Raw genomic sequence first — 24,042 nt, 5'->3', positions numbered from 1 at the left:
GTGAAGAAGCCAAGTGTCTGGGTGTATTCACACCCACTTCCATGCACATCTGCACACCTGTGCTGCTGATGTCCCCACAGGCAAACGTATCCAGCAGAAAGAGCCAGAAATGGGTGCTGCCAGGCTCATGCCAGAAAGAGGTGTTTGAGACAGAGTGCTCTGCTTTGTTAAATGCCACATGGCAGCGGGTACTCTGGGGCTGGGCTCCTTTTCCTATGCGCTGTCTGCTGCTGCCTTGTTTTAAAAATATTTCTACAATGCATCTATTGTTCTCCCTTCACTATATAATTGTATGATACATTGGCAAACAACTGCTCCTCAATGAATAAAAGTGTGTTTACCAAACAATAATTGAGTTGTTGGCACAGGCAGCAGACCTTGCCCAGCACCAGCTGATGTATGTTGTAGGTTGCACACATAGAATCCTCAGCCCCTGCCCTGGCTGGATGTGCAAGCGTCACTACTTGTTAATTTGGGGACCTCAGTTTTAGCCACATAAGACAGAGGAATCCTATTACATAGTGTAGGATTTCATTGGTGACTCATTTCTTTTTAGCTTCAGTACTAGAGCTATAATAAATAAACAAATTTAATTTTACTTAAGTCCTAAAGTTGAGATTCAGATGGAATGGTTTGAAACATACCATAATAGAGAGTTAATTTGGGGGGAGGGGTCATACAATGCAGAGTTGGACTTGTAAGCATAAGTATAGCAAACAGTGGACAATAGGGGTCAAGATGCTTCTGTGCTTCTCATTCTAACAGAGACTTGTTTGAGGACAAAAGGCAAAGTGTGGTTTTACACTTCAGTGTCTCTCAAACCTATCTGTCCTCTATACGTGTTTTTGGGTATCTGCCTGTTTTTGTTCCTTTCTCTGGGCATTTGTCCTGCAACAAGCCATGTGACCAGAGCTAGTCCAGCAAGGTATGACTGGACAGAAGAGAACAACAGACCAGAAGGAGGCTCCGCCTACACGCTGGCTGGGAACCTACAAGTTCTGCAGCTTGGCTGAAAAAGATAAGCCAATCAGACTGCCCTGCCAGGAATCTGGAATTACAAAATGGAGTGGCTTTACAAGTTAGTTGTGGGTTGCTAAACTGAGAGGTCATTTTAACTGAAATGCCTTTAAAAAAAAAGCTTGGTGGGGAGGCGGGGGGAATGATTAAGAAATGACTAGACTAGATAGCAACAAAGTGTTTTGCCACCCCTCCAGATATTCTGGGTAGAAAACATTCTGAATCACTGCTCTTTAAATACAATTAATAATTACTCGCCCAGGAAGAATATTTGAGAAGGAAGAAAAGCATGTACATAAGATCCCTGGTGAGTGGTGTAGAAAGTAGAGGCTAGGGTTTGATCTATCTGGTGCAGGAAGTCTTACAGCCCATCAGCTGCTGGTTCTTCAGGCATCACAGGTGACTAGGAGAGCTGGAGCCTTGAAATTAGAGCACAAAGGAAGAAAGACATGTGCCACATCCCAGGGCACATGTCTGAGGACCCTCCGCACCCCAGGCCCCAGCTTGGCCTGGGGAGGGTGCTCAAGCATGTCTGTGGAACTGTATGGGAACGAACCTCGTCCAAGCACAGCTTTGGGGGAAGGAGAACAGGCTTAGGGTTAAACTTGTCTGAGCGAGAAACACAGCAGCTGCCGCCAGCGCCATATCTAAGCAAACCGAGGCTGTTCTTCAGAACAGGCCTGAGGCCGCCTGGGTAAGAGGGGAGGGTGCCAGGGTCTCTGAGTGGAAGCAGGGCAGATGGTGATGCTTCGGGCGGGGGCGGGGCGGGGCGGGGGTGGGGGGCGGGAAGCGAACTGAAATGCCCACAGCAAAGCCCCGAGACTCTTCCATCTAAATGGATGTGTTAATGGCTCCCGTGGAGCGGGTATAAGAGGGCTTAGCACATATGCCTCCGTCTACTGTACTGGCTGTAAATAAATCATGAGCTTGTCGGCGCCATCTGCTTGGTGTGCACTTTGTGGAACTGTGTGAAGAGAAAAAAGCATGTGGGGCCAAATGGCTAGAAATATTTTCGCTGTAGACTTAGAAACCAAACATGCTTACATAGCTAAATTATTACATTTCCTTTAAAGTGGGTTATTACATTAAAAATGCTTTTTTTAAAAAAAAAAAAAAAAAGAGGGGGAGGGTGCTGAACAGTAGGAGGCCACACAGCTGCTGAAAGGCCAAAGAGCAGGTCGGGGGCACAGACTGAGGCTGGAGACAAGGCTCCCATAATCGGAGTTAATCAATCTTGAGTCAGTCACGCTGAACCAGGCTTAACCACAAATTCTTCATCTAAAAATGAAGAGTGTCACTCATCTTCCTCAGAGCAGTGCTTTGAGAAGTAACTAAGGTCTAAAACGTGAAGTTCTTTAGATAAAAGATATTACCAACATACAAAACGTTTTTATGGAGACGGTCATGCCCTCTAGGGGGCTTCCCATGTGGCTCAGCGGTAAAGTATCCGCCTGCCAAGCAGGAGAAGTGGGTTCGATCCCTGGGTCAGAAAGATGCCCCGGAGAAGGAAACAGCAACCGACCCCGGTATTCTTGCCTGGGAAATCCCATGGACAGAGGAGGCTGGCGGGCTACGGTCTACTGGGTTGCAAAAGAGTCAGACGTGACTTAAGCGACTAAACAACAACACGCTACCAAGTGCAGAGTATATGTTAAACATGATCATTATTGTCCTCCTATACACCCTGAGACTGCTCACTTTTTTCCCTCAAAATTATATAAGTAATGTAATTAATTCATTCATTAAACAACTATTCACTGAGCATTTACTATGTTCTAGACCATGGAATAGTCTTCATCAGAGGTAAGACACCTACAATTATGTTCTAAAATCACAGACTTAGTATGTTGCAAGTATTTTCCAAAATACACCATTGGATCTGTCCTTTCACAATTAAACACCTTATGAAATTAAACAGTGTCCTCCCCTCTACTAGATCTGTGACTGTCTAACGGTTCAGTGATTTGCAAGGGTTTAAAGAGCTCCCTCACCTAACCTGGATGAACTTTTCCCAAGGCCTAACAGAGCAGCAATTTTAGGGAGATACCATGCAATTCCCTGGAGAACCCAACAACTTAAGGAAAACTCTATGAAACAGCATGAGCAAGTCACTGTGGTTTATGAAATACAACTCTGAGGGAATAACCACTCTGTGTTAGCTTTATTCACAACCTATGTCTCATCTTAAGATAATCCCCAGAGATAATGTGGGACAAATCCTGAAACAATGAATACGCAAGGTTACTTCAATACGTTTTATGACACTGAACTGTGATTCTATCAAAGTTTGCTTGGAAGAAAGAAATAGTAAAGAGTGTGAGGAATGGGACTTCCCTGGTGGCCCAGTGGCTAAGACTCCACATTGCCAATGCAGGGGGCCTGGATTTGATACCTGGTGGGGGAACAGGATCCCACATGCCACAACTAAAGATCCCACATGCAGCAACCAAAACTCAGTACAGCCAAATAAATAAAGTAAATATTTTTTAAAAGGGCCTCCCTGATGGCTCAGTGGTAAAGACTCTGCCTGCCAGTGGAGGAGACATGGGTTTGATCCCTGGTTCAGGAAGATCCCACCTGTCGTGGAGCCAGCAAGCCTGTATGCCACAACTATTGAGCCTGTGCTCTAGAGCTGGGGAGCCGAAACTACTGAAGCCTGCGTGCCCTAGAATCTGTGCTCCACAAGATGAGAAGCCACCATCTCTTCTAATGAAGAACCCACACACCACAACTTGAGAAGAGTGACCCCTACTCGCTGCGACTAGAGAAAAGACCCAGCACAGCCAAAAATAAATAAATATATTTTTATATAAAAATATATATAATGTATATAAAAGAGTGTGAGGGTTAGAGTCAGTGCTCTGGACACAAAGCCCCACACCATATATAACAGTTGTGATCTTAGATGAGCAGCTTTACTTATCTCGGTCTTGGTTTTGTCACCCTCTAAATGGAGATAATACTATACTACCTATCTCCTAGGATTTGCAAGAAGTGCCAGTGAAAGAGTAAAAAGGTCTTGGCACGTGGTCAAGACTCAACTAACTTCAGATATGACAAAGATCTTCACTGTGTGGAAACAGAATTTGCATGGAAGCCAAAGCTTCAGCAAAGAGGTGTTACTGAAACCGGAAAGTGGGTTGCGGATGGGAAGAGAGAACCTGCTGCTTCTAAGTTCCCACGGCATCTCTGCTTCCCCTGCTAGACAGAAAGCACAGAGGTGCCGAGAAACTTGAGGATCATCCTTCCAATTCTCCCAGCAAGATGTGAGCTGAAGGAGAGAGTGCAGGCCACGCTGGAATCAGCACTAGTGAACCTTAATTTCTCATCATGTCTCAACATGGGAGTGCCTCAATGCCATCTGGATTTATGTTAACTCTGTAAAGAGAAAGCACATTGCTCACTCTGGAGGAGGTTAAAAACTTAAGGGGAAAATCCCATGCCAATACTATTCTTATTAAAAACACTATTCGTATTAAAAACAGGTCAAAATGATGGGGAGAAAACAAACCTTAGTATTGCATATGTTTTCATAAGTGGTTTTGGTTTTATGAATGAAGTTTTGATTCTAAAGACAAAGGTGCAGAAGAGAATGATAAAGCCATATTTCATTGATAAGGTCCCAGATTCTCATCTAAAATGAAACAAAGTAAAAGCCTGAAGCATGTAAAGATTTTTTTCACTGCAAGCTTTTGGAATTTCCCAGGAGAAGAATAAAGATAGAACTAGAGAAAACTAATTTAATATAGGTAAAATTTAATCTTCTCTTTTAACAAAAGGTTGAAAATAGTTAAGAACCTGAAATGGAAAAAAAGCTTATGCAAAACTCTGTATATAGATAGCTTATAAAAAGTTTATGCAACATTTTAATACATATAATACATAAAATTTATACTATGTGTAGAATTAAATTAAGAAAAGTGAAAGTGTTAATAGCTCTATCTGACTATCTTCGATCCCATGGACTGTAGCCCGACAGGCTCCTCTGTCTGTGGAATTCTCCAGGCAAGAATACTGGAGTGGGTAGCCATTCCCTTCTGCAGGAGATCTTCCTGACCCAGGGATCGAACCCCAGTCTCCTGCACTGTAGGCAGATTCTTTACCGTATTAAGAAAATATAAACTTAAATTATGAATTTTACCCAGTGACAGGAATATTTTTGAGAATTAATGCTAAACAAAATAAATATTCTAAAAATATCTCTTTGGTTTGAACCTTGAACTGTGGTGTGGGAGAAGACTCTTGAGAGTCCCTTGGACTGCAAGGAGATCCAACCAGTCCATTCTGAAGGAGATCAGACTTGGGATTTCTTTGGAAGGAATGATGCTAAAGCTGAAACTCCAGTGCTTTGGCCACCTCATGCGAAGAGTTGACTCATTGGAAAAGACTCTGATGCTGGGAGGGATTAGGGGCAGGAGGAGAAGGGGACGACAGAGGATGAGATGGCGGGATGGCATCACTGACTCGATGGACATGAGTCTGGGTGAACTCCAGGAGTTGGTGATGGACAGGGAGGCCTGGCGTGCTGCAATTCATGGGGTCTCAAAGAGTCGGACACGACTGAGCAACCGAACTGAACTGAACTGAACTGAATAACCCCATACTTATTGAAGACAAGGAAAAAAAAAAAAAGGAAAATGGCAAGAAAATTCAGACAGTTTTTCAACCAAAATGAACTTACATGGAAGTCCTAGGGGCAGAAATGCAAGTCAGGATTTGACTGCTGAGCACAAAAACATGAGTTCAAAGAATATTTGTGCTCTTTACTTGTAGAAGATGTTTGAAATATAGTTCCTAGATAATCTTAACATGCAAGGCAGGTAATCTGGTGAGTTTTGCATGTGTGTGTATATATATGCGTATGCTTTAAAAAGATTCACCAGGAGCTTCTTTGAAGAGTGGGCCTCCCTTAAAAGGAACCTGATAAACAAAAATTTAATTTGGACTCTATTTGGTAAACACAACTCATGAAATCCAGCTCAGGCCATGGGATAAGGCATGGCAAGCTAAGGAAGTTCCCGTCCACATTCAGTCAGTGTCAGCTCGCCTCGCTGTTCTCCTGGGATCGGAAGCAGTGTAGACAAACCATAGTCTTGGACTCCTGCAGTCTGTCAACTGTTTAAATGCTTTCCCAAGTAACACAGAAAAATGGTGTATATTTTTGATTGCATAAGAAACAGATCTGAATGCTGAATTAGAAGGAATGGAAATGTTTATAGTTTTAATTGTCCAAAATGCCTTTCAATTATACTTAATCTTCACTCTAACAAAAAATTCATTACAAGTAAATATCAGCACAAAATTCTCCACTAAACCACTATTTTTTTTTTTTTTTAATCTGGGTAACCACTCTCTTCCATTGTTGAATGATTAAGTACACACATTTGCTGAAATCCTGTACATCCTGTACAGTTTTAGTATGGTTCCACTTCTGTAAAATATGTATCTTTGAGGAAAAGTACTAGAATAAAACATCTAAAAACGAGAGACATTTGTTGTCTCTGGATGATGGAATTTCAGTAAAGAAATTATATCCTTTCCTGAGGGTTTCTAATTTTGCTAAAATTTCCCATAAGAAAAAATGTAATATTTATTGATCATGTATTAGATGCCAGGCAGTATGCAAGTTTTTTTTTTTAATGCTTCACGAGATAGGTATTATTATTATCCCTGCAGATGTGGAAACAGAGACCAAGGCAACCAATACTTGAAGGACGGAAACCTGAACTCAGACGTGTCTGTCTCACAACCATTTTGCTACAACTAAATTTCATTTGTAGCTGGAAGAAAAAAGAAAACACTTAAATACAAACGCTACAAACCCAAGTGAAAAGCTATATGGAGACAATATACTTCTAGGCATTTATATCAAAGATTTTAATTAGGTACTCCTTAAATATCTCCATGATTTTTAAAATATTTTTAAAAGTATGATATCTATTTGAAAATGAAAGGAAATTAATCAAATCTTACATGAACTAAAACCAACAATCTAGATTTAAATCAGTACTAACACTTACATATCTTCTTTCAGTGAAGATCCAGTCACCAAACAGACAACCCCTTATTGATTCTAACCTACCTGATCTGACTGCAAAGAAGAAAGTAAAAAAGAATCTTTCCTTGTGAGAGGGATAAACTTAAGACTCAAAGAAAATGGTGCTCCATCAATCACGTGAAACAAAGAGTTGGTAGCTTGGTCATGTCCGACTCTCTGTGACCCCATGGACTGTAGCCCATCAAGTTCCTCTGTTCATGGGATTTTCCTGGCAAGAATACTGGAATGGATTGCCATTTCCTTCTCCAGGGTATCTTCTTGACCCAGAGATCGAACCCAGGTCTCCTGCATTTCAGGCAGATTCTTTACTGTCTGAGCCACCAGGGAAGCCCATAGATCATGCGGAAGCCATGATTTCTTAGTGGCTTAAAGTCCCATCCCAAGTACACTACAAATCAAAGAAATGTAAGTTACAACAGTGAAATACCATTTTTCACCTATCCCATTAACAAAGATGATAATGAAAGAAAAGTACCACCATAAGAGTACTGAAAAACTGGCACCATTGCAAACTTTTAGTAGAGTGTGGTTATACAATAAATATGGATGAAACTCCAAAATGTACCAACCCACTCATCAACGAGTTTTCTACCTAGGGATTTATACTAAGGAGAAAATTTAAGTATGCTGTGTGTTGTGGTATTGTTTGTTCAAGGCAATATTGCTTATAACATAGAAAAACCAGCAGTAATCTATATATCCACTCATAGGGGAGTTTACTTCTGCATCTGCAAAATCTGGTTACTACATCTAGAACTAAAAATAAATATCTGGTGAATAAATGGCACAATGAATAACTTAATGGGATACAGCTATATAATTGAATTCTAGACCAGCAATAATACTTCTGATGTAGCTATATTCAGCATTTTGTTAAGTGATCAAAACAGACTACAGAGTTGTCTTTTGGTACAATCCTATTCATATAAAATCATATATATACCTGTGTACTACTATATCTGTGTAGATATCTAGAAGGTCAATACAGGTGGGAATTTTTCACTTTTTCTTTATACTTTTATGTATCATTTGGACTTATTTAAAAATATTAGCTACATTTTCTTTTTGGTTGAGGAGATAGTGTGTGTGAGTCGCTCAGTCGTGTCTGACTCTTTCTGACCCCATGGACTGACTGTAGCCTGCCAGACTCCTCTGTCTGTGCATGGAATTCTCCAGGCAAGAATACTGGAGTGACTTGCCATTTCCTTCTCCAGGAGAATCTTCCCAATCCAGGGATTGAACCTGGGTCTCCTGCATTGCAAGCAGATTCTTTACCATCTGAGGCACCAGGGAAGTCCTTTGGGGGCTTGAGGAGAATCCTACTTAAATTTGTATCCCAACCACCCTACTAGGGAGGAGGAGAATACCACTAAATAATAGATGTTATTCAGAGGATAAGATTTAAGACAATTTGATTTTCCTTGTTTTCTCAAACACTGCTGTGCTAGAAGTTCTCTTTTCTACTCCCATAACATGCCTGAAACAGAATGAACACAAGGCACATCTGTTTGAAAACAGTTGCAATCAGTGCCCTGGTAACCATTACACTGAAGAGAAAATCTCCGTAAAAGATATTTCACTACTTGGGCTTTTTCTGTCTAGAGCCCTTCTGAATCCAGCCTTGTTAACTTTCTGGACAACCCTCCTAGCCCAGGGATGCCCTCCTGGGCTCAGCGCGCATCCACGTGCAGTCATCATTCAATGCACTCCATCTGTTAGCTCCACACACAAAGACCTCAAGTTATCTGGCAAACAAACATTGCTTTTCTTGAACGCTAGACTGAGATTAAAAGTGTATGGCTTGTATTAATAACTAATGGTTTCTGGTCATTTTTGTTTTCAATCCAGGAGAAAATACAAGCATTGCTGATACACAAATGACGAAGTGTTTCTCTCTGGATTCAAAAAAGGGCAGCATGATTCCTCCACTGAGGCCCTGTCTGATGACAACAGGGCCCAGCTGCAATTCTGGCCAGCCTCTGAAAGCAGGAGTCAGGGTCAACAAATGCTACATCTACACACGTGCCCTGAAGAATCAGCCAACTGTGAGAACGATGGAGAGCACACACGTGAGCTGATGACTATAAGCCTCCTCCTCTGGATGTCATTTATCAGAATTACAAACATTTGCTGAAATGTATCCCATGTCATGCCAATGCATGGGTTCACCAAGTCAAGAATAAGCTACATATTTTGGCCCTGTAGTATTTTCCCTAAATTATCATGTGCAGAGTGACAGCAAGATGGAGGGTTGAGACAAAAGAGACCGACCACCAGAAGAACACACACCTACTGCTTCCCTCCTTATAATTCCTGGGTGCAGCATCTATCTAGCAGCAACAGCAGGCAGCCAACATGCACAGCATTCTCAATGCCTCAGTGTGAGTGTGGCTGGCTTGATCTTGATCAGATCAAGCTGACTATGGATTTAGGGTTGCAAATCCTCTTTAAAAAGGAAGCATTGTATATGAAGATGAACCTCCTGACTTGAGCTTTGAGTTACATGTCCAGGGGTGGTGACAGTCTGAGATCACACCTGTTTGATGCTGGTTGCATTCATATGCAAGACGCGAGGCCAGCCTGGGACCTGTGCAGATGCCCACGGGCCTCCTGAGAGAGGAGCCCAGAAGACAGCTTGTGTCAGGGGCCCGGCTCCACTGTGGGAACAAGCACTTGCCCTTCCACCTGGCTCCTGCCACCGCTGACTAGTTTTCCCTGATACTGCGGTCATGTGCCTCGTCTACTCAGAGCTGTCTGCATCTGAGCCACAGCTATTTCCTGAGGGATATAAAACTCAACAAACTGCAAATAAACAGTACAAAACATGATCTCATGCTGTCACGCCGCTGTCTCTCTAAACTGTACCATCCGGGCGGCTCCCTGATTTACAAGTGTCATTTGACACTCGCTTTTCCCTTCCAGCGACTTCTTGCCCCTGCTTTTACCCATGTCCATCAACTCCCTCTCCCACTTAATGTGTCCTCTCCAATCTTGCGCCAATGCCCACGCGGGGCCTCTGCTCTCAAGGTCACCAGGCTACAAGTGTTCCTAGAGTTCACTGGCAAGTTAACCTTCCTTGTTCTCAAGAGCTGAACACTGTCAGTGGGTTCCTCTGTCAGTCTTGGCTGTCTGATTGATCTTCTCTTGCCCAAACTGCCCTTCTATATTTGTTAATTTTGGTCAGGGGTACAGATATCATCCCAGGTCCAGAAACTCAGAGTGGGTCTTGTCTTAATCTCTCTTCTCTCATCCCCTACATCCAGGCAGGCTGCCACCATCAACCCTGGAGATTCAGTCTTCAAACAGGCTTGTAGTTCATTTAATACAGGTCAAAAAAAAAAAAAAAAAAATCCCCAGAAGGAGTCTGTAAACTATAGTACAACACATAAATTCAGGATGTCAGCCTGGGCACACTCCTTTCACCCCATTTCTGTCCTGTGCCAAAGGCATTCAACTCCTACTCCGGTATTTCAATCCTGTAATATGGTACATTGTAAGTTTCCATCTAGAGCTTGCTTGGACTGTTTTATGACAGTCCCTTGAAATCAAATGTTCTTTCCTCTCTTTAAAAACACAGCACTTGAGCCACCTTCCCCAAGACCTTGACCCAGATTAAGCTGAGTTTTAGCCACTTCAGTAACCCCTTGGGCAGAATTTTAATTAGTTTAACAGACCTGTGCGCATTGCAGAGGTCTTTATATAGTTTTCATTTTCTTCTTTATTTTCTAATTTGTGTTTGTTTATTGATTTTTCAAACATGCACAAGTAGGGACCAGGTCTTGCTATGGGTTGTTAGTGGCCAACTGATTTCAGCTTATTATCAATTAGTCCCACCGCCCCCACTTTATACATGAATACATTTTTAAACTATCGTTCCCACACACTCACCCTTGGTGTCTCCTCCAGAGAGTCTTGTGATGAGAGAGTTATTAACGGTATTTAAAACTCTCATTTCGACTTGGGAGCAAGAAATGCACCCACTCCTGACAAAAACAGCTTACGGATGAATTCCAAGTATCCAAGTGTTATTTTTTTCATCCCACAAACCCAGGGACATGACACGACCATGACACAAGCCTGGGTGACATCCCACAGCCATCAGATGATAGATGTTTTCGTTGGTTTCTCCTTAAATCAGGGCTATCAACAGCGGCATGAATTTGAACGAGAGCCCTCTACAATAGTTCTGACAAGGCTCCCTTCATAAACCTCAACTACTTTCCTACTGAAGAAATGCTCTATTAAGTCAATTCTGTTTATACAATCATTGTGCATTTATATCTTTTTAAAGATAAAATGAAACTTTTATGAAAGATGAATTGTATGTACCCAGAGTACTATCTGCCTTGGAAAGATGCCAAAACACATACTCATTTAAAATACACAAAACAAAAACCACCAGCCACCAATACTTCTCCCAAGAACACAAAAAAAGTAGTATACAGAATTCTTTTTTGCATAGTAGGGTGATCTTTTTAAAAAAATTTTTATTGAAGTATAATTGATTTACAATGTTGCATTAATTTCTGCTGTACAGGAAAGTGACTCAGTTAAATATATACATTTTTTTAATATTCTTTTCCAATATGTTTTAATACAGAATATTGAATATAGTTCCCTGTGCTATACAGTAGGACCTTGATATTTATCCATCCTATATATAATAGTTTACATCACAGTAGGGTGATCCTACTGAGGTAAGTAAAATCAATAAATATCGCTTTTAGGAAATAACCTGAGAAATAGGTTAACTGTGTCTTACAATAATTATGCTAATACATAATTTACTACAGAACTTCGGATATTTTAGTTTGATTTTAAATTTCAATGCAATTTAATATTATACATAAAGTATAAATTACAATGATCTAATTGAATGGGCAAAAACACCAACGTTCATTCATTCATTCACTCAGTCACTGAATATGTATTGACAAGTGTTTTGATAAGAACTGTCCCTAGCAGCTCACAACCATAATAACAACAATGTATTAAGTACTGCGATTATCCAGTAGGTTATGCTGGGAAGCACCAACATTTAAGAAACTGGCAGATCACAAAACGGGTAAGGCAGAGATCTGTTTACACTGACCAGGGTCCTCTCCAAGTTAAAAGTTAAAAACAGTATCTATAAACTGATTTTATTTGTGTTAAACCACAACACACAACAGATTACATGGAAAAGGGTCAGGAGAAGAGATCCATCCAGGGATTAACCATAGTTTTCTCTGAGAAAGGCAGTGGAAAGGAACATAGTTAAAATAAAAAAAGATTACCTTTTAACATACCTCTGCTATTGTCTGAATTTCTAAAATAATCTATGTAATTCAGGTAACGCTTGTATAATGAAGAAGTAAAAGTAAATGAAGCTCACCACGGAGGCAGCAAAGGAGGCTGAGAGGGATGAGCTGGAAGCAGAAGGAAATCCTGATGAGGGTGGAGCCCATATGGGAGGACGGTGTAGAGAGGGCATCTGGAGGAGGGGGAGGACCCAAGAAAGGACACGTCAAGGACAGGGAGGAATCCCCAGTTTGGACTATGGCTCTTTCAGGGGAAATAGAAGCAAGCAAGGCGGGGACTTTCAGTGGTTAAGATTCCACGCTTCCACTGCTGGTGGTGGTGGGGGGGGTGGTGTGGGGGGGGCCACCGGGTCCATCCCTGGTTGAGGAACCAAGACCCCATGTGCCACACAGCACAGGTGAAATGTGGTATGAGGGAGGGAGCAGCAGGTGTAGCTCAAATGCCGCAGACAGGTAACCTGCACGAGCCAAGTGAGCCGGGAACAAGCAAAATTAGGCTGCCCCCACCCTCCTGTCTTCTCCATGTTGCCAAATAGGTTCAGAAAAATACTCATCCATTTTGTAAAAATCAACACTACAAATGTGATCATGAATGGCAACCAGCACTGGAGGCCATAGACTTCAGGTGTATGAACCCACAAAAAGGGCCCAGGAACTGCCTACAGGGGGTAGGTGTTGGGGTGGCTAGGCAGCTCCAGCCCTAGCATTGACTGTCAAGGGATGATGCTGGCCCACTGTGGCCAGAGCATGCTATTTTTAAAGAGAAGTCATAAGTTTGGGTTTTTTTAAAGTGTGAAGTATCCTGACTTTAAAAATGCTGGCCCAGACTTTTACAATACACTGGACTCGGGAAAACAGGCCTGTAGTCCATCTCTATAGCATTGTGACTCTTTGTAAGCCTGGTGTTGAGGGGGAAATGTCAACTAAAATTTCTCTGTTTCTCCTGAAAGAGCCCTTTGTCTCTAGGCTAAGAGCATAGACCTGGTAGATAAAAAAACCATTCTCTATTTTTACTTTTAAAAATATCCAGTATTTGAACTAAAAACTCTACTTTCCTATAAGAGTTTACATCCTCAGATACTCTGCTGGTAAACATTTAATGCAAACTCTTAATATCATGTCCACATAACCGACCTCAGCTAACTGTTACAGGTGTTAAAATGTGTGTCTGGATGGGAAGCACGAATTAACTGGCACAAATTTTTAAAAGGACAAAAAATGAGGAGGGACCAAAAATTCTCACAGAAAATATATGAGCATGCAAGCTGACTCTCAGTTTATCAATTTCCTCAGGAAAGAACTTCCCATTTGCAGATGACTTATAGTACAACACACCCAACAGTTTCATTAGAATGCTATTTGTAATCAGTTCATCATACCACTATGCTTCAGGAAGTGAAAGCAAGAAGTATATAAAACCAACAACTATGCATATAGAACATTCAGAAGTCAAATAGCGTTTCTAACTGGGAAAATAACTGGGGAAGTGTAGCACTGCCATAGAAGAAACATAGTGACCATTGTGACTCTCAAGTGAGTGCATAAGCTTTGAAAAATCTTCATTATACACTTCTGAAAACTGAAAACCATGTATTGCAAGAGGTGAAGAATCTATTCCGTAATGACTCGTATACGATAACATCATTGGGTGGATCACTGTCATAGAATCTATTTCAAGTTCATTTCACTTTGCTCTGATTCTCATGTTTACTAAGAACTGATGTGGATAATGATAAATATTAGTGTCTCTACTTTCAAATGATTTTCCTCCTGATGGAACAAATATAATCTCAGGCAGGTAGAAAGAGAACTCACATGAAAGCCCTCTGCACGCTAGGCTTAAGTTTCTACTGAAACCTAGGAGAAAGCCTTAACACCGTATGTTGGAGAGCATCTTGTTAACACTGGGTGACGTTCTTGCCTACGGCTCCCTGTGTCTTGGTCTTTCCTTCTTGCGTTCGGTGTCTTCAGTTCACATACTCCCGCACTTGCTTGTCTGTTCATCCTGCCTCATCTACTTTGCCTCATCTTCTCTCACTCATTACTCTGGATTTTCTCTTTGTAATTGTTGAGTGTGACTGTTTTGCTTCTCTGGTCTCCTGTCCTTGCAGGGACCCTTTCCCTTCCTTGCCTAAATTAACGCTAGCTTTCAACCAAGGTATAAACTGCGAGCTAGTGTTAGGTCACCACAAAATGCATCCTTGGATACCTTACCCTTGAGGTGCTTATATCGAGTTCACAGATTCACATGTTGAATCAACATGTTTGTCAGAAAGTATCTTTATTTTTAATTTGTGACAAAGAAACTGCTTAAAATCTCCCATATCCTGTGAAAGCTCCTCCCAGCTCCCATCTCTGTGCTCTGTTCAATTCCTTAGATTGTGCACTGCCTAACTTGAGCACCACCTTGGTCATGAAGTTGCTAAAATACTGAAAGAGTCAGAAAACAATTGCATCTGACGTGTTAGAACAGTGGACCATAGAACTTGCTGGCCTCTGTGTTTCCAAACAAAACAGATTCCACTCCACAGAGCTTGGGGAGAACCTACTCATTTTCATTTAGCTACTAAGCTTTCAAGATCTTGGCTGAAAACAGATGTAACTGCCTCAAGCAAACACCAAAGAGTTTTATCATTGTGTTTCCCACCCAACAAATTTGGCAACTGAAAGAACATGGAACCTCGGGATGTACATGACTTAGAGGCAGCGCCCTGGAGACCAAGCACGGTTTTTATAATGAGATACACCTGGGCTCAAAGCCTAGCATTCTCTACAGCATGATACCTGGCAAGTTACTCGATTTCTCTGACTGTGTTTTTTTTCATCAGTGAAGCAAAGAAGCAAATCCTACCACGTAGGATTGCCATGAGGACTAAATTACAGGAGGTAATCTAGGAGCCTGGCTGGCACAGCATACAACCAACAGTGGTGTGGCGACCAGAAATGAAGAACACATGTGACCAGGCTCCTTCTTGCCCCAGCTGCTGCAGTGACTCTGGCTTAGCCTTCCTGGCTCTTCCCCTTGTCCAGCCTACTGGTAAAGCGTTGGGGGGAGAGTGTATATTTTACAATGCAGAATCAGGAGGAGAGGTGGAAGAACAGTGGGTCATTGTTAGAAAATACCAGTAAGTTTGTCGGGGCCGTAGGGTGTAAGGACAGCTCATGGGGAAGGAGGGACCTGAGGTGCTGCTGTGGATTCTATGACCTCACTGTTGTACTGAACAACACAAGTAAATAAAGCATTTGCTATTTTGAAATGATTGTCACATTATGCAAGCAACCTAAATGTCCATTGACAGATGAATGGATAAAGATGATGATGTATACATGTACAGTAGAATATTACCCAGCCATAAAAAAACAATGAAATAATGCCAATTGCAGCAAAATGGATGGACCCAGAGATGATCACACTAAAGTCAGACAAAGACAAATATCCCATGATATCATGTGTGTGGAATCTAAAAAGATGATACAAATAAATTTATTTACAAAACAGAAATAGACCCACAGACATAGAAAAGCAACTCCCAAAGGGGAAAGAGGGAGGGAGGGATAAATTGAGAATTTGGGATTAACAAATACACACTACTATATATAAAACAGACAACCAACGAGGACCGACTACATAGCACGGGGAACTATACTCAATGTTTTGTAATAGCCTTCGAGGAAAAAGAATCTGAAAAAGAATGGCGTGGCATGCATGCTCAGTCGTGTCCAACTCTTTGTAATTCCATGGACTGTGGCCCACCAGGCTCCTCTGTCCATGGAATTTTCCAGGCAAGAATACTAGAGTGGGTTGCCATTTCCTCCTCCAGGGATCTTCCTGACCCAGAGATCAAACCCACATCTCCTGCATTTCCTGCATCGGCAGGTGGATTCTTTACACTGGTGCCACCTGGGAAGCCCGAAAAAGAACAGATATGAATGCAAAACTGAATCAGTTTGTTGTACATCTGAAACTAACACAACACTGTAAGTCAACTGTACATTAATTTTAAAAAGAAAAATAAATAAAAAATTAAAAAGAAATTATTGTCACATGACTGTTATCTGTTTGGCCCTAACATGAATCATTAAAACTGGACTATGTAGGTCTGGATACATACAGGTTAAAGGAAGTACTCTACTGGTTTTATCATTACTTACTTACACAGACTTGGGAATGGAGGTGGTCACTAAGCTTGAGGGAAGGGGATGTAAAAACAGCTGAGCCGCCCACTCCTGGGCAGAGGAGTGCAGGGAGGTACTGAAGGCGGGTGGCCAAAAGCAGAGTGTGACGCCAGGTCCTATTAGCCACTCTTGACTCATCCTGATTCTGGCGAGTCACTAGCATCTCTGTGTTTCAGTTCTTCCCTCATAAAATGGCAGGATGGGAAGGCTATATTATTATGGCACACCAGTTGGCCTTTTAAAAGTGAGCTGGGATGCATGCCAGCAGCTGGGCCTCCCAAAGCTGGCTTGTACCTGCTCCTTAAGCAGTAGATATGCATGTGCCAGGTGTACACACACATGTATGAGTATGTGTGTGTTTGTGTATATGTGAACACATGCATACTCTCACAAACGCTGGGGCTGCTCCCGAACAAACCACTAAATCATTTAAAAAGAAAGCCTTTGAAAGGATCATCTGGCAAATCCCTCTCCACCCAGATAAGAATATACCTCATTCTAAAAAGACAGAGGACTTCTTTTTTTCCCTAAAAATCTCCATAGGAGAGGTTTGCAGCCTCCCATTAATGTACTTGATTTTCTAAAAACTCTCATATGGGAAAGTTCTTCTCTGCTACATTTAAAAAAAATTTCACTGCTGCCTGCATTCCCAATTCCTTTTACCACACTATTTTGATTTTGCCTAGAACATATCACTTTTTAACAATTATATAATTTGCTTAGGTATTAATATTTACTGTTTATTGTTTTCTGTCTCACCTCCTTTCCCCCAACCAGAATAAGGTACCTTATCCCAAGTACCTAGAGCAGTGCCTAGTTTGGACTTGGTACTCTATACATATTGGTAATTTGAAGCTGAATTATTTCTCTAATCTTTGATAAAATCACAAATCTACAGAGCTGGAAGGGACCTTAGAAAGGAACCTTAAAAATGCAAAAATTAAGGCCCCAGGAGGGTAGGTGGCTTGCCCGAGGGTATACACAGAACTTCCCAAGCCCCTTTCCACTTTACCTCTGCACCTCCAAACAGAACTGTGACCCTGGGGAAATAATCTGGGTGGGAGGCAGCCAATGAGAGAAGCCAAATCTGAACTCATTTAAAGCAAGAGAGTCAGAGAGAATAAGGTACAGCATCTATTTACAGAACAGTAAAATCTCTTAAAATAATGATAATAATTTGTACCTCAGTAGCCACTTTCATCTAAGAATCTCAGAGAGCTTATGAAATTCTCTCCCTACAATGTGTGGCATCATTATCAGTACCAGCTCTCAGACAAGGGAACTAAGAAGCTGAGTGTGCTATGGCCGTCCTGCAGGCTGTCAAAGCTCTCTGGGACTACAAAGCCTCTCCATGATTTTATGTCCTCATTCTTATCAACATCAAAAACAGCTGGATAAAGCTACAGCCTCCTGGTTTGTTTTCTTTTGTTGTTATTGTTCAGTTGCTAAGTCGTGTCCAACTCTTTGTGACCCCACGGACTGCAGCAGGCCAGGTTTCTGTGTCCTTCACTATCTCTCAGAGTTTTTCTCAAATTCATGTGCATTGAGCCAGTGATGCCATCCAACATCTCATCCTCTGTTGCCTTCTTCCCCTCCTACCCTTAATCTTTTCCAGCATGAGGGTCTTTTCCAATGAGTTGGTGCTTCGCATCAGGTGGGCAAAATATTGGAGCTTCAGCATCAGTCCTTCCAGTGAATATTCAGGGTTGATTTCCATTAGGACTGACTGGTTTGATCTCTTTGCAGTTCAAGGGACTCTCAAGAGTCTTCTCCAGCATCACAATTCAAAACATCAATTCTTTGGCACTCAGCCATCTTTATGGTCTGATTCTTATATCCATACATGACTAGTAGAAAAACCATAGCTTTGACTACATGGACTTTTGTCGGCAAAGTGATGTCTCTGCATTTTAATATGCTATCTAGGTTTGTCATAGCTTTTCTTCCAAGGAGCAAGCATACTATTCAGGCCCATTTCAATTTTTAAGCCCATATTTAGAGAAACAACCCAGGGCATTCGGGTGTCCAATCATGTAATGCCTCCTTCCAGCTCACCAACAGTTGGAACTTGACCACAAGGACATCTGAGGTAGCCAGCAGCTTTGGGGGCTGGGGAATTTGCTTCTTTCCTCAGTTTACTGCCCTTGCTCTACATATCCTTTCCATCTGTGTGAGGCAAATCAGCTCTGTTGGAATATTAATCTATCCACACAATTAGAGTGTTTACACTCATCCCTCAATTACTGAGGAACCACACGAAGGGCCAATGAGATGGAGTCAACACAACAGGCCCCAGAGAGGAGCCCATCTAGATTGTGACCAGGTGGCATGCTCTCCATTTCAAGGGGAGGAGGAAACAGTGGATTCTGAATTCTAAAACTTCTCACTGGAAAGCTTGCTCCAGGTGCCTCATTGAACGTAGGCAGATGGCCTTACCCTTCTTTACTCACTCATGGAATGACATCAGAGCCACAGCAGCCTCTATAACCATGCCACATATGCAGAGGTAGTTCCAGTGGAAGGACTCTTATTCTGGTTTGCTGTGTACCATGAGCTTTCTCCCCTTCTGCAGCTCCTGGGACCACACTGCTGACCTTGCCCTTGGACTGGGAGCTTTGTGGCCCAACTGCCAGGCAGCATCCTGAGGTCTGCCAGCCCCCTGGAACAAACGGAAATCCTTACTGAGCTCAGGATTTCCCACTGTTTCCTGAAAGTGCCATGTTCTGTGGGATACTCAAAGGAATAATGTGGAAAAGCTGTGAAACTTGAATTGAAAAATATCTTAAACAATGGCAGTTCCACACACAAAAAAATAAAAATGAAATTCCCTTGTGATCCAGCAATTCTGCTTTTGAGTATATACCCTCAAAATGGCTTCCCAAGTGGCACAGTGGTAAAGAGTCTGCCTGCCAATGTAGAAGATGTGGGTTGGATCCTTGAGTCAGGAAGATCTCCTGGAGTAGGAAATTGCAACCTGCGCCAGTATTCTTGCCTGGAAAATTCCATGGGCAGAGGAGGCTGGCAGGCTACAGTCCATGGGTCACAAAGAGTCAGAGATGACTGAGCACATACACACCCCGAAACACTGAAAGCAGGGTCTCAAAGAGATGTTTGCACACCCACAGAAAAAACAGCACTATTCACAGGAAACAGAAGTTAGAAGCAACTCAGGTGTCACCTTCAGTTGCATCAATAAAAATATGTGGTATATACATACAGTGGAATATTACTCTGCCTTAAAAAAAGAAGGGCTTCCCTTGTGGCTCAGCTGGTAAAGAATCTACCAGCAATGTGGGAGACCTAGGTTTGATCCCTTGGTTGGGAAGATCCCCTGAAGAAGGGAAAGGCTACCCACTCCAGTATTTTGGCCTGGAGAACTCCATGGACTGTATAGTTCATGGGGTTGCAAAGAGTTGGACACGACTGAGCGACTTTCACTTAAAAAAGAAGGAAATTCTGACATGTGGTATAATATGGGTGGGCCTTGAGGACATTATACTAAGTGAAATTAGCCAGTCATCGAAAAAAAAAATACTGTATGATTCCACTTCTATGAGGCGCCAAGAGGAGGCGAATTCAGAGACAGAAAATAAAATGGTGGCTACCAGGGGCTAAGGGAGGAGAGTATGGGGATGGTTGTTTAATAGGCACAGACTTTCAATTTCTCAAGATGAGAAGAGTTGTGGAGACTGACTGGGCAAACAATGTGAATATACTTAACACTATTGAACTAAAACACTTAAAAATGATGAAGATGGTAGATTTTACATCACATGTATTTCACCACAATTAAAATATACTCAATGGTCTTTGGAGAGGAACTTCTCAGAGTCTTTAAATGTTCACGTGCACTGGGAATCCCCCAGAGAGGCATCCAGCAAGCAGTTTTTCCTGGCTTATCTGGTCACAAAACCCGGTTTTAATTTTTTTTTTTTTCCAACAGATCATCCCATGGGACCAGAGTGCTTCAGAACACACTTAACAAAACACTGAAAACTGTTAGAAAATAGGAAATTCTATTTTTCATATTTACATAAAGGAAGGCAAGATTCCAGAGCCTGAGGCCAGATTCTCAAAACAGTTGTAAGTCACCACATCCTGAGACAGGAAAACCAGAGCCTAGCCTCAACTGTGTCACACTGACTAGCCACATGGCCTCAACTAAGCTCTACTTTTTCTCTTCTGACATAAGTTCAACCTATGTCACCAGTCTGTGGCAAAATCTAATGAGGAAACATATGTGAAAGATCCTGAAAAGTATCGAGTTCTGTTCAAAAAGTAAGATCATTACTAAGTTCTTAGGTACACTGAGGTGCAGCAGACAACACCAGGCAGCATTAGAGCTCAGAATATCTCTTAGCACCAGACAGGCACTAATAATAGAGATGAAAGAGATGGGGAAAGAAGAACCACAGGCTGAGTAGTCCTTTAGTGCAACAAAAAGGGAGACCAGGAGTCAGTCAGAAAACACAGGTTCAAAAGCTGATTTTATTGCTGTCTGACCTTGGACTAGTCATTTAACTGCCCTGACTCTGTTTGCTCAGCTGTCAAATGAGATACTAGGAGATCACCTCAAAGGTCACCCCCAGCTCTACGAGTCTATGAAATACTGAACCGATGTGCCAGGTCCCTGTACGGCTCCTTCGCCAGACACTTGATTGAGTGCCTGCCCTGCACTAGGGTGCAGAGGTGAGTAGATCACTGATGAGCAAAGAGGAAGACCCTGGCATCAGGCTGTGCGCATGGGGGGTGGGGTTTCAGGGACTTATATACTTGTGAATTATTATTAATAATAATTTGCATCATTCTCCTAGACCCTTGCCCCAACACTTAAAAAAAAAAAGTATCTTTCTTGAACTATTGACTCAGTTGTGTCAGGTAAATGGTGGGAGGAAGAGAGGGGTGTTGCTGAATGAACAGAAATAAGGCTGCCCAGTTCTGGGGACCCATCTTCCGGCAGGTTCAGTGACTAGAAAATGAGAGATGCCCAGCCACTGCTTCTCAGCAGATGGGACAACCTGTCTGAGCTTCTCTCTTGGAGGGGCAGAGAGTCCCCGGTGCAGGAAGATGGGAGAGCAGTGGCTGAAAAGAAACACGCAGGGACTCAGGCAGAGGAGGAGTCCCTGGGGGCAGCGACCCCCGGAGTGAAGGAGCTGGCGGGTTTGAATTTGCAGTGTGTGTTGACAGAGAGTCTCCAGAGGTGGCTGAGCAGGGCGGGACTCAAGAGAAGGTGTGGCTGCGTGAGGCTGACCACACACACCGCAGACTCTGAGTCCCCAAGGAGGGCAGGGTGAAGGGAGGAGCGTCCAGGGGAGAGGGGCGTCCAGGGGAGAGGGACTGGGACAGTTTCAAGGACAGCTGTGAAGGCTGGCTCTGTGGTGAGCTGATAAACAGCAGAAGGGGTGAAAGCGGTGGCTCTGTGAAAACACATGGGATAAAAAGCTATTCATGTATTGGATGCCTGGAGGAAGAGAGCAGCTTGTTTTTAGTTTTGGGGGAAATGGGGCCGAGGGAGAAGTCGACGAGTACCTGTAATGACTGAGGAAATCACAGGAAGCATGAGAAATCAGCAGTGATGGAAAAGGAACCTCTGTTCCTGTCGCATTTAAACTGAGTTGTTAAATGAAGATACTGAATAAAAACGTCCTATGGAGAAAAGGTGTAAATAAAAATATCTCTGCAGACACACAGACATGGGAGAGATGAGGCACGGCCAGGGGTGGGGCTGTGTGTGCGCACATCCGGAGAGGCTATCTGTACAAGTGGCATTTTGATCAAGGAGTCATATCTTTGGGTCCATGACTGGGCACATTCGGGGAGCCCAGAGACCTGCTCCTGAGTAGCACAGTGTATCTGTGTTTGTGTGCATACGTTTTTCTGGATGGAGGATTCCTAGCTTTTTCATTTGGTGTGCAAAAAGACCCCCAGACAGTGGTTTAGCTGGTATTAAAATCCTCAACATTGGATGGGAAACTTCTCTCTTATCCACTTGACAAATGTGTCATATCAGAGCACATCAAGAATAAGGTGCTAATGTTGTATTTATTACCAAATGTAAGAACCAAGGAACCAAGGAATATTATCTGTGACAATCTGTTATCTTGTCACAATTAAGATATGATAACACTCCAAAGACTACTGACATTGGCACACATGTTTAACCCAAATCTTTTAAATTAAAAATGTTAAAAGCATACTCAGGGTTTTGCAAGTACAAGTTTCTTGCAAAAAGTTCACTATGTACGGTACCTTAATATAAGGGTATCTGGACCTGTTAATTTTCACAGTTAGATTCAAAGACTTGACAAAAACACTGATTGGAGCTACTTTAACAGTCATGAAAATTTCCCCAAAAGGATGTTATCAACTAGACTATGCAGTAATGACTATAAATACATGACATGCCTGCGTTACTATAAATAAATATTGCATGTTCTCCCAACCCATTTAATTACTGTTCACCTAAAGCAGTGCAATTAAGAAACTGTGTTAAATTCTGAAAATGGGAAAAGCCCTCCTATCTCTCTTAGGTAGTTTTACAATCCTAACAATAGAGTTAATGAAGCCTTTTAAAAGAAGGACAATTACATTAAAATGACCGGGGCATGTAAAAATTCATTACATAGATCCTCCTGCTGTCTGATGGATTAAATGCCTCATCATACTCTGGAGAGAAGTAGGAACAAAGAATAAAGAAAAATCACAACTTTCTGAGTTAACATCTTCTGCGTGAGAATTCATCTGACTTTGAAAATCACTCAGGACTTCACCCAACACAGTAAGTGCAAAGAACATGTCTGGTATCAGATAATAGCATGGTCTTAGGAGTGTGGATTGGCTTGTTGAATACAAACTGACATTACAATCCACATAATGATGCGAAACAACAAGTTTATAAAGCTTCTCTCTTGAGAAATGTTAAGGGCTACAAAACAATGTCCACACCCCCAGGATTGCCTAGGACTGCCAGCACCCATTATCCTCAAGTTCCTGCCAAAGACAGTACCAACTGGCTGATTTTTGCTAAATGTATTCCTAAGTGTTTATGTTTTTCAGTTATTATACACAGAACTTTCTTTAACTTCATTTTCTACCTATTAGGTGTTAATCTATGGAGACAGAATTGATTTTTGTATATTGGTCATCTTGTATCCTGTGACTTTACAAAGTTCAATGATTTGTTCTTCCTAGTAGAGGTTTAATACATTCCACGTGTGTGTGTGTGTGTGTGTGTGTGTGTGTGTGTGTGTGTGTGTTAGTCGCTCAGTCATGTCTGACTCTTTGCAATCCTATGGACTGTAGCCTGCCAGACTCCCCTGTCCATGGAATTCTCCAGGCAAGAATACTGGAGTGGGTTGCCATTCCCTTCTCCAGGGCATCTTCCCAACCCAGGGATTGAACCCGGATCTCCTGGCATTGGCAGGCAGATTCTTTACCATCTGAGCCACCAGAACTTGTCTATATAAACTGGCATGTTGCCTGCAAATAAAG

The 24,042-nt window shown here is 42.2% G+C and overlaps 1 protein-coding gene across 5 annotated transcripts in view; it reads right to left on the bottom strand.

The window, feature by feature from the left end:
- Positions 1 to 24,042, bottom strand: part of FYN (FYN proto-oncogene, Src family tyrosine kinase) — a 213,035-nt gene that overhangs the window by 141,451 nt on the left and 47,542 nt on the right. Inside the window, exon 1 of one of the 5 annotated variants that reach the window (XM_070795496.1) lies at positions 10,964 to 12,383. The exons of the other annotated variants lie outside the window; for them this stretch is intronic. The gene's annotated coding sequence lies outside the window, so the exon portion shown is untranslated. Of the gene's footprint in view, positions 1 to 10,963; positions 12,384 to 24,042 lie in introns of those variants that run through there. 5 annotated transcript variants of the gene reach the window in all.

The sequence above is a fragment of the Bos indicus genome, chromosome 9 (assembly GCF_029378745.1).
Source record: "Bos indicus isolate NIAB-ARS_2022 breed Sahiwal x Tharparkar chromosome 9, NIAB-ARS_B.indTharparkar_mat_pri_1.0, whole genome shotgun sequence".
Classification (NCBI taxonomy): domain Eukaryota; kingdom Metazoa; phylum Chordata; class Mammalia; order Artiodactyla; family Bovidae; genus Bos; species Bos indicus.
Note: the sequence above shows the minus strand (reverse complement) of the source record. Positions and strands in the feature narration are given on the sequence as shown.